This window comes from Chlorocebus sabaeus, chromosome 19, assembly GCF_047675955.1.
Source record: "Chlorocebus sabaeus isolate Y175 chromosome 19, mChlSab1.0.hap1, whole genome shotgun sequence".
NCBI lineage: Eukaryota > Metazoa > Chordata > Mammalia > Primates > Cercopithecidae > Chlorocebus > Chlorocebus sabaeus.
Window position 1 is genome coordinate 33,455,715 of NC_132922.1, and position 15,758 is coordinate 33,471,472.

General features: G+C 42.7%; 1 protein-coding gene and 1 pseudogene across 4 annotated transcripts in view; one reads left to right on the top strand and one right to left on the bottom strand.

The window, feature by feature from the left end:
• CECR2 (CECR2 histone acetyl-lysine reader) overlaps positions 1-15,758 on the bottom strand; it is a 203,971-nt gene that overhangs the window by 158,251 nt on the left and 29,962 nt on the right. The gene's annotated exons all lie outside the window — the stretch shown is intronic.
• Positions 2,277-2,853, top strand: LOC119619067 (non-histone chromosomal protein HMG-14 pseudogene; annotated as a pseudogene).

A 15,758-nucleotide genomic window follows, 5' to 3' on the forward strand; every position in this document is an offset into this window, starting at 1 on the left:
TTTGTGTTTTTAGTAGAGATAGGGTTTCACCATGTTGGCCAGGGTGGTCTCAAACTCCTGACCTCAGGTGATCTGCGCACCTTGGCCTCCCAAAGTGCTGGGATTACAGGCGTGAGCCACCACACCCAGCCTCTTTCGATTCTAGCCCAGTACTCTCTTTCACCTGCCTTGCTCTGTATCTCACTAGGCCAGTACTCTCTTTCACCTGCCTTGCTCTGTATCTCACTAGGCTGATGCGAGCTTATATTGAAATAACTAGGGAAACGATTTGACACCGAAAAGATCCTTAAAACAACAACAACAACAAACTCCTCAAAGACAGTTAAGTGGCTATGAAGAGAGTTATTCTTAAATTTCTATCCAAAGAAAGTATTGGTATAAAAGCTTTCCATTAAGCTTTAAGAACACGGCTAATAAACTAATACTCAAGTTGTCAAAGGACTGTAGTTTCTGAATCTGCATTTTTTGTTTGATTTGTACTTAAATGCTTCTTATATAAGGTGCTTCCCTTGGAAACTGACTGACACATCTGCTTGTTTACCTCACCAGTGTTCAAGAAGGATTGTAGGTTCCTCCATTTTCACACGAGAATACCCCAGGCATGTCAGGCAGTAAAGGGTTAATTTAATTAGTTCTGTGTATGCTCAAAGAATTACAAGCAACTTCATTTAATTATTAAGCAGCCAATCAGGTAATCTCTGTGGTTGATTAGTGCACTAATGAAATAATGTCTTCCAGTTCAAAGCTGTCATTCCAATCAGGAGACAGCTCTTCAGCTAGAAGAAAGAGCTGGCAGGATTTCCAGACTCACGCTAAGAATTTGGGGAAGGGAAATGAATCATTTCATATTTCACCCCATTGTATTAAAAGATAAAGAAGTTTGTGAACTGACATTTATAAGATACTCTAGCCAAGAACAGCAGAATACACATTCTTTCCTTTCTTTTTTTTTTTGGAGGGAGGGCTGGGGGGAGGAACAGAGTCCTGTTTTGTCACCCAGGCTGGAGGGCAGTGGCATCATCTCGATTCACTGCAACCTCCGCCTCCTGGGTTCAAGTGATTCTCGTGACTCAGCCTCCCCAGTAGCTGGGATTACAGGCGTGCGCCACCACGCCTGGCAAATTTTTGCATTTTTTTAGTAGACAGGGTTTCGTCATGTTGGCCAGGCTGGTCTCGAACTCGTGACTTCAGGTGGTCCTCCTGCCTCAGTTTCCCAAAGTGCTGGGATTACAGGCCTGAGCCACCATGCCCGGCCCTACACATTCTTTTCAAGTGAACAGGAAACGTTTACCAGGGGACACCATATTCTGGGCCATAAAACAAGTCTCAATACATTTAAAAGGATGCAAGTCATACAAAATATGTTGTCTGACTGAAGTGAGTTAAATTAGATATCATTTAATAGAAAGCTCTCTGGAAATTTTCCAAATATTTGAAAACTAATAGTCTTCCCACTTCTAATAACTAACACACTTCTAATATATTCATATTTCTAAATAACCCATGGTTGCAGGAAAAAAATCGAAAGGGAAAAGGGGAAGATCCGAATGCTTTTTCTCTAAGATGAGGAACAAGACCAGGATGTCTACTCTGGCCTCTACATTTTATGGTTGGCTCTAGACAGTGCAATAAGGTAAGAAAAAGAAATAAGAGGCCTCCACATTGCAAAAAAACACAAAATTATCTTTATTTACAAACAACATGATCATCTATGCAGAAAATCCAATGGAATCTACGAACAGGCTGCTAAAAGAGGTGAGTTTAGGAAGGTTACAGATACAAGAGTAATATACAAAACTCAATGCTATTTCTACATACTAGCAAACAATCGAAAACTTTTTTTTTTTTTGAGACGGAGTCTCACTGTTTTGCCCAGGCTGGAGTGCCGTGGCACAATCTCGGCTCACAGCAATCTCCACCTCCCAGGTTCAAAAGGTTCTCCTGCCTCAGCCTCCCGAGTAGCTGGGATTACAGGCGCCCGCCACCATGCCCAGCTAATTTTTTATATATATTTTTTTTTTAGTAGAGATGGGGTTTCACTATGTTGGCCAGGCTGGTCTTGAACTCCTGACCTCAGGTGATCCGCCTGCCTCAGCCTCCCAAAGTGCTGGGATTACAGGTGTGAGTCACCGTGCCCGGCCGAAAACTTTTAAAAATGTGTAACAGAGAGCTCGGGCAGCGGGAGGAGTAGCAGCGGCCAGGCAGCCCAGTTTTGCGAAGGCTCTCGGCGTGGCACAGCCCGCAGGCACCCGGCACGCGCCTTCCCCGCCACCAGGATGCCCAAGAGGAAGGTCAGCTCTGCCTAAGGGGCCGCCAAGGAAGCGCCCAAGAGGAGATCAGTGCGGCTGTCAGCTAAACCTCCTGCAAAAGTGGAAGCGAAGCCGAAAAAGGCAGCAGCGATAAATCTTCAGACAAAAAAGTGCAAACAAAATGGAAAAGGGGAGCAAAGGGAACACAGGCCGAGGTGGCTAACCAAGAAAGTAAAGAAGATTTACCTGCAGAAAGCAGGGAAACGAAAACTGCGGAGAGTCCAGCCTCTGATGAAGCAGGAGAGAAAGAAGCCAAGTCTGATTAATACCATATACCATGTCTTACCAGTGGTCCCTGTCTCCCTTCTTGTACAACCCAGAGGAATATTTTTATCAACTATTTTGTAAATGCAAGTTTTTCAGTAGCTCTAGAAACATTTTTAAGAAGGAAAGAATCCCACCTCATCCCATTTTTTAAGTGTAAATGCTTTTTTTTTTAAGAGGTGAAATCATTTGCTGGTCGTTTATTTTTTGGTACAACCAGAAAATAGTGTGGGATATTGAATTATGGGAGGCTCTGACTGTCTCGGGTGCCAGCTTAACATTCCATAGATGGGGGGTTAGTTTTTATATCCTATAATACAAAGCATATTAAATGGCAATATGGAGTCAGTCCTGCATTTAATGTCTTGAACATTTTAAGTTACTTCTATTCCCATGTTGTTTTTAGTAGAATTGTTTCCTACAGAAAACCACCCTTGATCATGGCGCTCCCTGTCAGAATTGTGTGCACTCGGTAACATCTTTGGTTGTGGTAGTCCTGTTTTCCGAATAACTTTGTTACTGTGCTGTGAAAGATTACAGATTTGAGTATGTAGTGTACATGCTATTCGGCTGTGAACTGGTGGGCCACGTGTTTAACAGCTGACCAACATGCGAAGATACTGGTACTTGATAGCCAAATTTGCTTCCAGATCTTAAGCTGGAAAGTCACTGGAGTAACTTTAAAAAAGGATTACAATACATGGCTTTTTAGAATTTCATTACATAGGTTAAGAATTATGTACAAATTGAAATGTCTGTACTGATCCGCAACCGATAAAATCTCAATTATGAAAAAAAATGTATAACAGCGTCAAAAAGAATGAAGTATTTTGGGATAAATCTGACAAAAGACAGGAGATACCTAAAGAGTTGAGAATTTGAATATAAAATTTTTCTGTCAGAAATCAAAGAAAACTTAGACAGGGAAACAGGTACCATCATCATGGGTCAGAAGACTCAATAGTGTTAAGAGGCCCATTTTCTACAAATGAACCTAGATATTCAACACAACTCCAATCTAAATGCTAGCAGGCTTTTTTTTTGTAGAAACTGATAAACTAATTCTAAAATTCATATGGAAATATAAAAAATATAAAATAGCCAAAGCAACTTTGAAAATGAACAAAGTGAGAGGACCAACATTATTTGATTTCATGACTTACTAAAAGCTACACTAATTAAGCTACTGTGATACTGTCTCAAAAACAGAACAGAGTGAACAATGACATAGAACAGAGTCCAGAAATGAACCCACATGTATATGGAAAACTGACTTGGGCAACTAATAAAGGATGATCTTTTCTTTTTTTTTTTTTTTTTTTTGGCGGGGGCGGAGTCTCGCTCTGTCACCCAAGCTAGAGTGCAGTGGCATGATCTTGGCTCACTGCAACCTCCACCTTCTGGGTTCAAGCGATTCTTCTGCCTCGGCCTCCCAAGTAGCTGGGACAACAGATGCACGATACCACGCCTGGCTAATTTTTGTATTTTTAGCAGAGATGGGGTTTCATCATATTGGCCAGGCTAGTCTCAAACTCCTGACCTCGTGATCCTCCCGACTCCGCCTCCCAAAATGCTAGGATTACAAGTGTGAGCCCCTGTGCCCGGCCAGGATGGTCTTTTCTACAAATGCTCCTAAACACATGCCCCTTATCCACCCCAAAAAACCCCACGAACTTTGATCAGTACTTTACGTCATATGCAAATATCAACTCAAAATGAAACACAGACTTAAATGGTAAATCTAAAACAATAAAACTTCTAAAAGAAAACATAAGAAAAAAACCTTTGTGACCTTAGATTAGGAAAAAGCAAAACCAGAATACATAAACAGCTCAACAGACAAAGTGTCCAATTTTAAAATGTGCAAAAGACCTTAACTAAAAGATCACCAACGATATAAATAGCTAACAAGCACAGAAAAGGTGAACATTAGTGATAAGGGAGATGCAGATCAAAACCACGTTAAAATAGCCCTTCGCCCCCACTAGTGAATAGTGATCATCAAAAGGACAGGCAATAACAAGTATTGATGACGTGAAAAAATCAGAGCCCCTTATTCACTACTGTTGAAAACAGAAATTGGTGTGTTTTCTTTGGAAAACAACTTTGCCAGTTTCTTTAGAAGTTAAAACATAACTCCAGTCCTACTCCTAAGTATTTGTCCAAGAAAAAAAAGAAAGCACACAAACACCTACAAGCAAATACATGCGGCTATTATCTACAGTAGCCCCAAACAAAAACAATCCGAAAGCAAAAACAATCCATCATCTGGTGAATGGATAAAAAACGGGTGTAGCCAAACAATGGCAGTACCCAAAACAGAAAAAAAATGAGGACATGTCTAAAGGAGACCGGAGCCAGCCGGAAAGAATTCCCAATGGCCAAAGTTGAAACAATTTGAGCAGCTAAATAAACAGTGTTAGATTCAAATCCAAAAGATAAGTATCAATGAGTCCAAACGGATGACAATAGACTTAAGGAGACATGCGACATTAGGTGCAATGCAGGAACAAATCCTGAAATGAAAAGATGGGGAAACTGTCGCAATCTAGTCTGAAGTTTAGTTCACGGTACTGCACGAATGTGAATGTCTTAGTTTTGACAAATTTACCATGATTATAAAAGATTAAACATTAGAGGAAGCTGGGTGGAGGGTTTATACAAGGGATCAGCAAACTACAATCCAAGGGCCAAATCCAGCCTACCACCTGTTTTCATAAAGTTTGACTGGAACACATCCATTCATTTCCTCACTGTCTGATGGCAGCCTCTGCCCTACATCAGCACAGCAGTCCTAGGAAAGATCATTTGGTCTAAAATATTTATTATCTGGCTCTTCACGGGAAAAGCTTGCCAAGCCCTGATATACATGAAGTCTTTCTCTGTGCTGTCATTGTAACTATTCTTTAAATCTAAAATGATTCTAAAATAAATTTATTTTTTCAAAAAGTTAAAATGCTGGCCAGGCACAGTGGCTCACGCCTGTAATCCCAGCACTTTGGGAGGCCGAGGCAGGCGGACTGCCTGAGCTCAAGAGTTCGAAACCAACCTGGGCAACATAGAGAAACCCCATCTCTACTAAAAATACAAGAAATTAGTCAGGAACGGTGGTGGGCACCTGTAATCCCAGCTATGCGGGAGGCTGAGGCAGGAGAATCACTTGAATCCGGGAGGCAGAGGTTGCAGTGAGCTGAGACGCTACTGCACTCCAGCCTGGGCAAAAGAGTGAGACACTGTCTCGCAAAAAAAAAGTTAAAATGTTGAGCTGGGTATGGTGTTGAGCACCTGTAGTCCCAGCTACTCAGGAGGCTGAAGGGGGAGGAGTGCTCGCACCCAGGAGCTCAAGTCCAGACTGGGCAACACAGTGAGACCCCATCTGTTAAAAAAAAAAAAAAAAGTGGGGGGTTATATCTTCACCTACCATATGACCCAGTCATTCTACTTCCAGGTACTTACCCAAGTGAAACGAAAGCATATGTCCAAAGAATGGTACATAAATTTTTGCCAATAGGTGAACTCAATAAACAAACTATATACTATCTATCCATAAACTGGCATAGTACTCAGCAATAAAAAGGAAATCAACTATTGGCACATGCTACAGAATGAATGAATTCCTATTTACACTGAGTAGAAGGAACGGGAACAACAACAAAAGAGTGCATATCTCATGTAAAAATCTAGGAAATGTAAACTAACATACAGTGACAGAAAGCAGATTGGGGGGTCACCCTGGGAGAAACATAGGCTGGGGCGAGACAGGAGGGAAAGAGATTACAAAGGGACACAAGGATATCACACCCTCGCGTGGCGTAGGCGGACACGTTCATCTTGACTGCGGTGATGGTTTCACTAGTGTGTGTACATATATGTCAAAACTTGCCAAATTGTACACATAAATATTTGTGGTAGATTATGTCAGTTATACCTCAGTAAAGCTGTTTTTAAAAATAAATTGCAAAAATACTCTTCTGGTCTTCTGATATCAAGCATTATGATGAAATAGACGAATCCATAGACAAACCTCTTCAGCTACCAATTTCTGTCATCTGTTCCTCCTCACCTCTGGAACACTCTTTCTTTAGGGGAGATGAAGATTCTGAATCATAGTCACACTTGTATTAGAAGTCTTCAGAAAATCCTGCAAGAATAAGACTCCACTGGGGACCGGGCATGGTGGCTCACACTTGTAATCCCAGCACTTTGGAAGGCCAAGGCGGGAGAATCCCCTGAGCCCAGGAGTTCAAGACCAGTCTGAGCAACATAGTGAGACCCCATCTCTACCAAAAAAAAAAAAAAAAAAGTCAAAAAATTAACCAGCCACGGTGGTACGCGCCTGTAGTCCCGGCTACTAAGGAGGCTGAGGCCAAAGGATTGCTTGAGCCCATGAGATTAAGGCTGCAGTGAGCAGAGATTACGCCACTGCACTCCAGCCTGCAACAGAGGCAGACCCTGTCTCAAAACAAACAAAAAAGACTCTCCTGGGATCCTGCCAACAAACTATGCACAGGCAAGTGAGATCCCAGTTACCTGGATAAACAGCAAGGTATTTACAGAACAAACCCTCTGACCTCCCTCTTCTCTGCCCCTCAGACTTTCTGTCTTTCCCCTCGCTCTCAAGCCCCAGAGTCAGAATGCAGCTCCGCCATAAAACAAAGACTTCCGAAATGAAACGACTCACAAGAAAAAGGACATTTCTCAAGAGCCTAAGGATAACGAGAGTTTAGAGGTGTGCCCAGCTTCTCTAACCCTTATTCAACACCCCGCAAGCATCTTCACTGAGTGACTTTGTATCCTGCTATCCATTCCAGACCTCATCTACTCCACACACCTCAGTGACTGGCTGCCACCAAGTTCTGCCCTTCCCAGACAGCTTTGTCTTTAAAATACAAACTCCTCTTCCTCAGTCACTTCATCTGACTTTGGCATAACAGCTGAGGGTAATCCTAAAGATTACTTTGAAACTACAGGAAAGATAATGTAAATAAAACACTTAGATATAAAACATATTATCCAATACCTAAGTCACACTCAACGGTGTGCATTTTGGACACTGTCCCTGCAGGCAAAAGGAAGGAAAATGAGGAAACTAAGACTAATGGGGAAGCCAAATCTGCACTTCGGATTTTTTAAAAAGTAATGGCGCTTTAGAACTTAATATATTATAAAATACATCCAACTATGACAGGTAAATAAAACACTAACTGCAGAATTATGATAAGCATAATAATGAAACACCGTACCATGTGAGCATTAGCATGTCAGCATTAAATGTGAGGTCCAAAAATCAAAGAGATGCCAAAAGAATGTATTTCTTTTTTTTTTTTTTTTTTTTTTTTTTTTTTTGAGACAGAGTCTCGCTCTGTCGCCCAGGCTGGAGTGTAGTGGCACAATCTCGGCTCACTGCAAGCTCCGCCTCCCGGGTTCACACCATTCTCCTGCCTCAGCCTCCCCAGTAGCTGGGACTACACGTGCCCGCCACCACACTCGGCTAATTTTTGGTATTTTTTTTTTAGTAGAGACAGGGTTTCACCATGTTAGCCAGGATGGTCTCGATCTCCTGACCTTGTGATCCGCCCGCCTCGGCCTCCCAAAGTACTGGGATTACGGGCGTGAGCCACCGCACTTGGCCAATAATGTATTTCTTAAATTTCAAGATTTCTGGACAAATTTTCCCTTAAATTCAAATACTGAAAGTTGAGAAATGATGAAATTACACTAAAATTTTTACTGTAGTAAAATCCACAATTTTACATTCATGGTGTAATCACATCTGAGTGTACTTATGCTCACCCTCCCATATAAAAATCACCATTACAGGTTGGGCGCGGTGGCTCACGCCTGCAATCTCAGTACTTTGGGAGGCCGAGGCAGGCAGATCATGAGATCAAGAGATCAAGACCATCCTGACCAACATAGTGAAACCCCGACTCTACTAAAAATACAAAAATTAGCCAGGCGTGGTGGCACGTGCCTGTAATCCCAGCTACTCAGGAGGCTGAGGCAGGAGAACGGCGTGAACCCGGGAGGCGGAGGTTGCAGTGAGCCGAGATCGCACCACTGCACTCCAGCCTGGGTGACAGAGGGAGACTCCGTCTCAAAAAAAAAAAAAAAAAAAAAAAAAATTCACCATTACTTCAACTCCTCCACTAATGCAAACCCTAAGCACCCATCAGAAGCAGCATCTTCCCAGGAGAAGACTTTGGATGGAGAACCATAAACTGTTAGAGCTAAAAGACAACTTGCCTCACCAAAAGATGAGAAAACCGAGGTCCAGAGAAAGAAAAAGACTGCGAGGCTTCAAAAGCTAAAACCTGGACAGCTAAAGCTGGGATGGGCATCTGGCATCCCACCTCCCGAGCCTTTTACTATATGATTAATGGGGCCTCCACGTTTTCTGTCCCTGCTGAACTTGACCAGCTCAGATCTCTGAGCCCAGGGCTTCTCACACTTTAATGTGCACAGTAATGACCTGGGAACCTGAGTAGACAGATCCAGGGTGAGACCTGAGACTCTGCATTTCTAACAAGTTCCCAGGAGGTGCTCACCATGTTGGTCTGAGGACCTCAGATGGAGTCTGATATCACCTGATTCAAACTGTCCAAGTTAGCCTTATTACTTTACTACTTATGACTCCCAAGTCTACATTAAATCTCCCTGAGCCTCAATTATCTCATAAAAATATTGTTTTGCAATGTAACTACCAAATGAGGTAATTCTATGTTAACAATCCTTGGCACATATTGAATGTTTAGTGAATAGTAACAGCTAATTTGAACACAATTTATAAGTTGGCACGATCTGGGTATTTCATAAACTTGAAGGCATTTAATTCTCACATTAACTCCACAAGCAGTACTGTTTATTCCCATTTCTAAAGATGAGAAAACTGAGTGGAAGAGCTGTTAAGTAAATTGTCCAGTGTCACAGAGGCACTGTGCATGGCACCAGGATACAAACCTCGTCTGCTCCAGAATCTGCATTCTTAACCACCACTTCTCTCAATAAATATTTACTGTTATTTTCTCCCAGACAAAAACTCCCTTCAGAAGGTCAAATCTCCTCTCAACTGCCTCCTGCATAACTCAAATTAAATGTTTCACCAGACCTCAAATTCAACATGTCCCACACTTACGACCTCATGTACTCATCACCCCAGACTCAATCCTCATTTAATCTTCCCATCTCGATGAAGAGGAAGCAACATCTGAGCAGTCAGTCACTGGGCCAGACCCGGGGAGTCATACCAGGCTAGTGGTGCAGCTGTCCTGGGCCCAATGCTCCTTCAACACATATTTTATAGTTTATAACACCCCCTACTTTGTTATACCAAAATGCAATTAACAGATGATACAAATTCCTACATTCATAAATAGAATCAATGTATTCCTCAACTGGAATCAGAAGCAGACACACCATGAAATATATAATAAAATAAAGGTCAAAATGAAAATGCTGATGCATGACCTCAGCAGGAGATGAAAGAGGTGCTTGTTCCTCCCCATGCAAGCTGAGCGTGTAGAGGCTGATGGACACACTGCTGTATGAACAATCCAACAGGACCACTCACAAAGATGATGACACGGCACAGATTTTCCCAAAATGGTGGAAACTCTTACTAATGTTCCAAACAATACAAAGCATCATCTTTTACAGATGCACACCGCAGCTGCATTAGTAAAAATTTCCATTTATGTTAAAACACCACAAAAATTAATTTGTGTTTATACATAGGGTTTGAATTCAGATTCAAATATAAATTTTTTTTTAACCTATATAAAAGCTCTTGGCTGCACACAGTGGTTCACATCTGTAATCCCAGCCCTTTGGGAGGCGAAGGCGGGTGGATCACCTGAGGTCAGGGTTCGAGACCAGCCTGGCCAACATGGTGAAACCACAACTCTACTAAAATACAAAAAATTAGCCAGGTGTGGTGGCGCATGCCTGTAATCCCAGCTACTCAAGAGGCTGAGGCAGGAGAATCATCGCTTGAACCTGGGAGGTGGCGGTTGCAGTGAGCCGAGATCGCGCCACTATACCCTAGCCTGGGCGACAGAGCCAGACTCTGACTCAAAAAAATAAATAAATGAAATGAATAAACAAATAAAAGCTCTTTAGGAGGGAGCAAATTCTTCACTGTGGAGAATGACCCACGCACTGTATATAACACTGCGTAACATCTAGCATGCAGATCCCACCCACTAACCGCCACAGATTCCCACAACACTCCCTCGGATGACACTGCCCTGAAGATGCACTGTGCTCTGAAGATGCACTCTGCTCTCTTCTCCTCTCTTACAAGCCATTGTCCAACCACATGCAATTACTTCTGTCTCCTACTCTCATATCCATGCTTTTATTCGATCTGTTATCCTTTCTACTTCACCTCCTGTCATCTCCAACCTACCCTCGTAACTTGTCCTTCTGGTTCTGGGCTGTTCATTCTATACCAAAAGTGACATGATCTTTCTACTCTGCAGAGATTATTTCTCCATTCACTCAGCAAATATTTATTGCGCACAGGTTATATACCAGGAATGTTCTAACTACTCGACCACATCACTCAGCCCTACTTAAACTTCAACTTCCATTACCACGGCAATTTTCAAACAGTGCTTCACTGTTACTCATTTTATATATTTTCTACATAAAATTTCCTTTTAACAAAGTGATGCACAGTTTTTGTTTGTTTGCTTGTTTTTTGAGACAAGAGCCTCTTGCTGTTGCCCAGCCTACAGTGCGGTGGCGTAATCCCGACTCACTGCAACCTCCGCCTCCCAGGTCCAAGGGATTCTCCTGCCTCAGCCTCCCAAGTAGCAGGGATTACAGGCACCCGCCACTATGCCTGACTAATATTTGTATTTTTAGTAGAGACGGGGTTTCGCCATGTTGGTCAGGCTGGTCTCAAACTCCTGAACTCAGGTGATCTGCCCACCTTGGTCACCCAAAGTGCTGGGATTACAGGGGTGAGCCAAAGCGCCTGGCCTGTTTTGTTTGTTTGTTTGTAGACAGGCTCTCACTCTGTCGCCCAGGCTAGAGTGCAGTGGTATGATCATGGCTCATCACAGCCTCAACTTCCTGGGCTCAAACAATCCTCCCACCTCACCCTCCCCAAGTAGCTGGCACTGCAGGTATGCACCACCACAGCCAGTTTTGTTTTTTTTTATTTTCGTAGAGATAAGGCCAGGACTGGTCTCCAACTCCTAAACTCAAGTGATCCACCTACCCCAGCCTCCCAAAGTGCTGGGATTACAGTCATGAGCCAAAACGCCTGGTCTCGAAATATTTTTAATTAAAAATGTTTTTAGAAAGTGAAAGAATCCAGGAATGGGAAAGAATATTCATGATACTTTTATTAATGCAAATAAATTATTTCTAAACAATAATATACAAATAGACAACTTATTACCCTTTTATAATAACAAAATAAAAACAATGATAAAGAACTTTTTGTGATAAGGGGAAAAAATCTGGATTTGGACTTGCATTAGACAATATTATGAAATATTTTCTCTGTAGAACTATGAATGGTAAGTGGTTGTACAGGATAATATTCCTAGTCAATGCATGCTTAAGTATTTAAGAGTCAAATATCAGCTGGGCACAGTGGCTCACGCCTCTAATCCCAGCACTTTGGGAGGCTGAGGCGAGCAGATCACTTGAGATCAGGAGTTAGAAACCAGCCTGGACAAGATGGTGAAACCCCATCTCTACCAAAAATACAAAAATTAGCCGGGCATGGTGGCGTGTGCCTATAATCCCGGCTACTTGGGAGGCTGAGGCATGAGAACCACTCCAACTCAAGAGGTGGAGGTTGCCATGAGCCAAGATTGTGCCACTGCACTTCAGCCTGGGCGACAGAGCAAGACTTCATCTCAAAAAAAAGAAAAAAAAAAAAAAAAAAAGAGTCAAATGTCATGATGTATGCTGACAAAAAAGTGTGAATTTTGTGTTTTTTTATTTTCGAAACAGGGTCTCACTCTGTCGTCCAGGATGGAGTGCAGTGGGTTCTTGGGTTCAGTGCTGTTGGGTTCAGGAGATCCTCCCACCTCAGCTTCCCAAGTAGCTGGGACTACAGCAATGTGCCACCATGCCTGGCTAATTTTTTTAAGAGATGGGGTCTCGCTATGTTGCCCAGGCTGGTCTCAAACTGCTAGGCTCAAGTGATCCTCCTGACTCAGCCTCCCAAACTCTTTTGGGAGTCTTTTTGTAATCACGCTAGGATTACAAGTGTGAACCACCACACCCAGCCTGTCCTCACTTCTTAAATTATCCTACAACCAACTATTTCAATAGCCTGCTCTTTTCATCATCATCAAATTCCCTCTGGGATCCCAAAGGGATCCGAAACTAACTAAGCCAAATGGATGCAAAACATATGGTAATGTAGATTCTTCTCCCGCACCACAACCAACGTCTGAGCAAAATCCCTTTCAGCAGACTGAGAGGAAGGTTTGCCCTTTGCAATGTAGACTGATTCTCTATGCTCAGAATTAAGTTGGAAAAGGCAATCAGAACTTCACCTCTAAGGGCTAGCCCACTAGACTGTCCCAGACCACAATTAGGGAAATACCACTTACTTCTTGAAAATTAAAGAGTAATTAAACTACTACTTACACACTATCAACAAAAACATTTCAGGACGGGCGTGGTGGCTCAGGCCTGTAATCCAAGCACTTTGGGAGGCCAAGGTAGGTGGATCACTTGAGGTCAGGATTTCAAGACCAGCTTGGCCAACATGGTGAAACTCCATCTCCACTAAAAACACAAATAAAAAAATAGCTGGAGGTGGTGGCACAGGCCTGTAATCCCAGCTACTCAGGAGACTGAGCAGGAGAATTGCTTGAAGCTGGGTGGCAGAGGCTACAGTGAGCCAGGATCATGTCACTGCACTCCAACCCAGGCAACAGAGCAAGACTGTCTCAAAATACAACAACAACAAAATCCAAACACATTCCAAAAGCAACTTCAAAAGTAACCATGAAGCTTCTAGAACAACAATAACAACGGCCGGGCGCAGTGGCTCACGCCTGTACTTTGGGAAGCCAAGACAGGTGAATCACCTGAGGTCAGTTCGAGACCAGCCTGACCAACATTATGAAACCCCGTCCCTACTAAAAATACAAAAAATTTGCCGGGCATGGTGGCAGGCGCCTGTAATCCCAGCTACTCAGGAGGCTGAGGCAGGAGAATCACTTGAACCCGGGAGGCAGAGGTTGCAGTGAGCTGAGATCATGCCACTGCACTACAGCCTGGGTGACAAGAGCGAAACTCCATCTTAAAAAAACAAAAAATAGAAGAAATCTTCTGTGATCTCAGGTTTAGGCAAAGATCTCTAAGACAAAATGTCAAAAGCTCAATCCATAAGAGAGAATCTCGATAAATCTAGACTTTATCAAAATTAAAAGTTTCTGCTCTTCAAGAGACACTGTTAAGAGAATGAAAAGGCAAGCCATGTACCAAGAGAAACAGCAGATAAAAACTAAGTCCCAACACATGAAGAACTCTTAAAACGCACTAAAGAGGCCAGGCGCGGTGGCTCAAGCCTGTAATCCCAGCACTTTGGGAGGCTGAGATGGGCGGATCACGAGGTCAGGAGATAGAGACCATCCTGGCTAACCCGGTGAAACCCCGTCTCTACTAAAAATACAGAAAAATTAGCCAGGCGTAGTGGCAGGCGCCTGTAGTCCCAGCTGCTCGGGAGGCTGAGGCAGGAGAATGGCATAAACCCGGGAGGCGGAGCTTGCAGTGAGCTGAGATCCGGCCACTGCACTCCAGCCTGGGCGACAGAGCGAGACTCCGTCTCAAAAAAAACCCCCCAAAAAAACACAAAAAAACGCACTAAAGAAAACAGCCCAATTCTGAAAATTTTGGACCTGCCTGTGGTCCCAGCTACTGGGGAGGCTGAGATGGGAGAATTGTTTGAGCCTAGGATGCAGAGGTTGCAGTGAGCTGAGACTGTGCCACTGCATTTCAGCCTGGGCGACAGAGACAGATCCCATCTCAAAAGAAAAAGAAAAAGAAAGAAAGAAAGAAAGAAAGAAAATAGCCAAGAGACTTCAACAGATGTGTCGCCAAAATTTATGGATGGCAAATAAGCGTTTGGGAGGATGCCGAGTATTGTAAAATCCAACCACAAGGAAATAGGGTTACACACCTCTTAAGATAGCTTCAAACAACAACTGACAACAAACTCTGGATGCAGAGGAACTGGAAAGTCGCACACATAGCTACTGGGAATATAAACTGCAAAAATGCTTTCCAAAATTAAACATGCATTTATCATAGGACTCAGCAATCTTATTCCCAGGTATTGTCACAAACATTTGTGTGTTGGAAGCTTAAGGAGCTTTATTTATGATAGCCAAAACTAGAAACACACAAATGTTCTTCCTTTAGTGAAGGAACAAACTGATGTCAGTCCCAACAATGGACTGTTATTAGGTAATAAGAAGGAATGAGGTGCTGAAAATGCAGCTACATGGATGAACAGCAAATGCATGATGCCAGGTGAAACATGCAAGACTCAAATGGCTGCATATTATTCGCTTCCATTTATATGGCTCCAGCCTGGGCAGCAGAGCGAGACTCCATCTCAAAAAGAAAAAAAGGAAAAAGTCATAGAAATGTACAATAAACAGGTGTGTGAGGGGGACTTTAATGTATACAAACTATGCCTCAATTAAAATAATAAAAAGTAAATCACTTGGAAAACAGTTTGGTCATTTAGACGTACACTTACTTATGACGCACAATTTCACTGCTAGGTATTTACCCAAGAGAACTGAAAACGTTTCTACGAAGACCTGTATGTGAATATACTCAGCACCTTTATTCATAATTACCAAACCCTGTAAATAACTCAAAGGTCCACTAACAGGAAAATAAAAAAAACCCAAATATCTATCAATAGAAAGACAAATTGCAGCATAGTAGTAAGAAAAATGAATCGCTAGTATACTGATACACACGATACTTACTGATACACACTATACTGCTGCATCTTAAAGTCATTCTGGTGAGTGAAAGAAGCCAGACACAAAAGAATGCGTAAGATTCGGCCGGGCACAGCGGCTCACGTCTGTAATCCCAGCACTGCGGGAGGCCGAAGCAGGTGGATCATGAGGTCAGGAGATCAAGACCATCCTGGCTAACACGGTGAAACCCTGTCTTTACTACAAATAC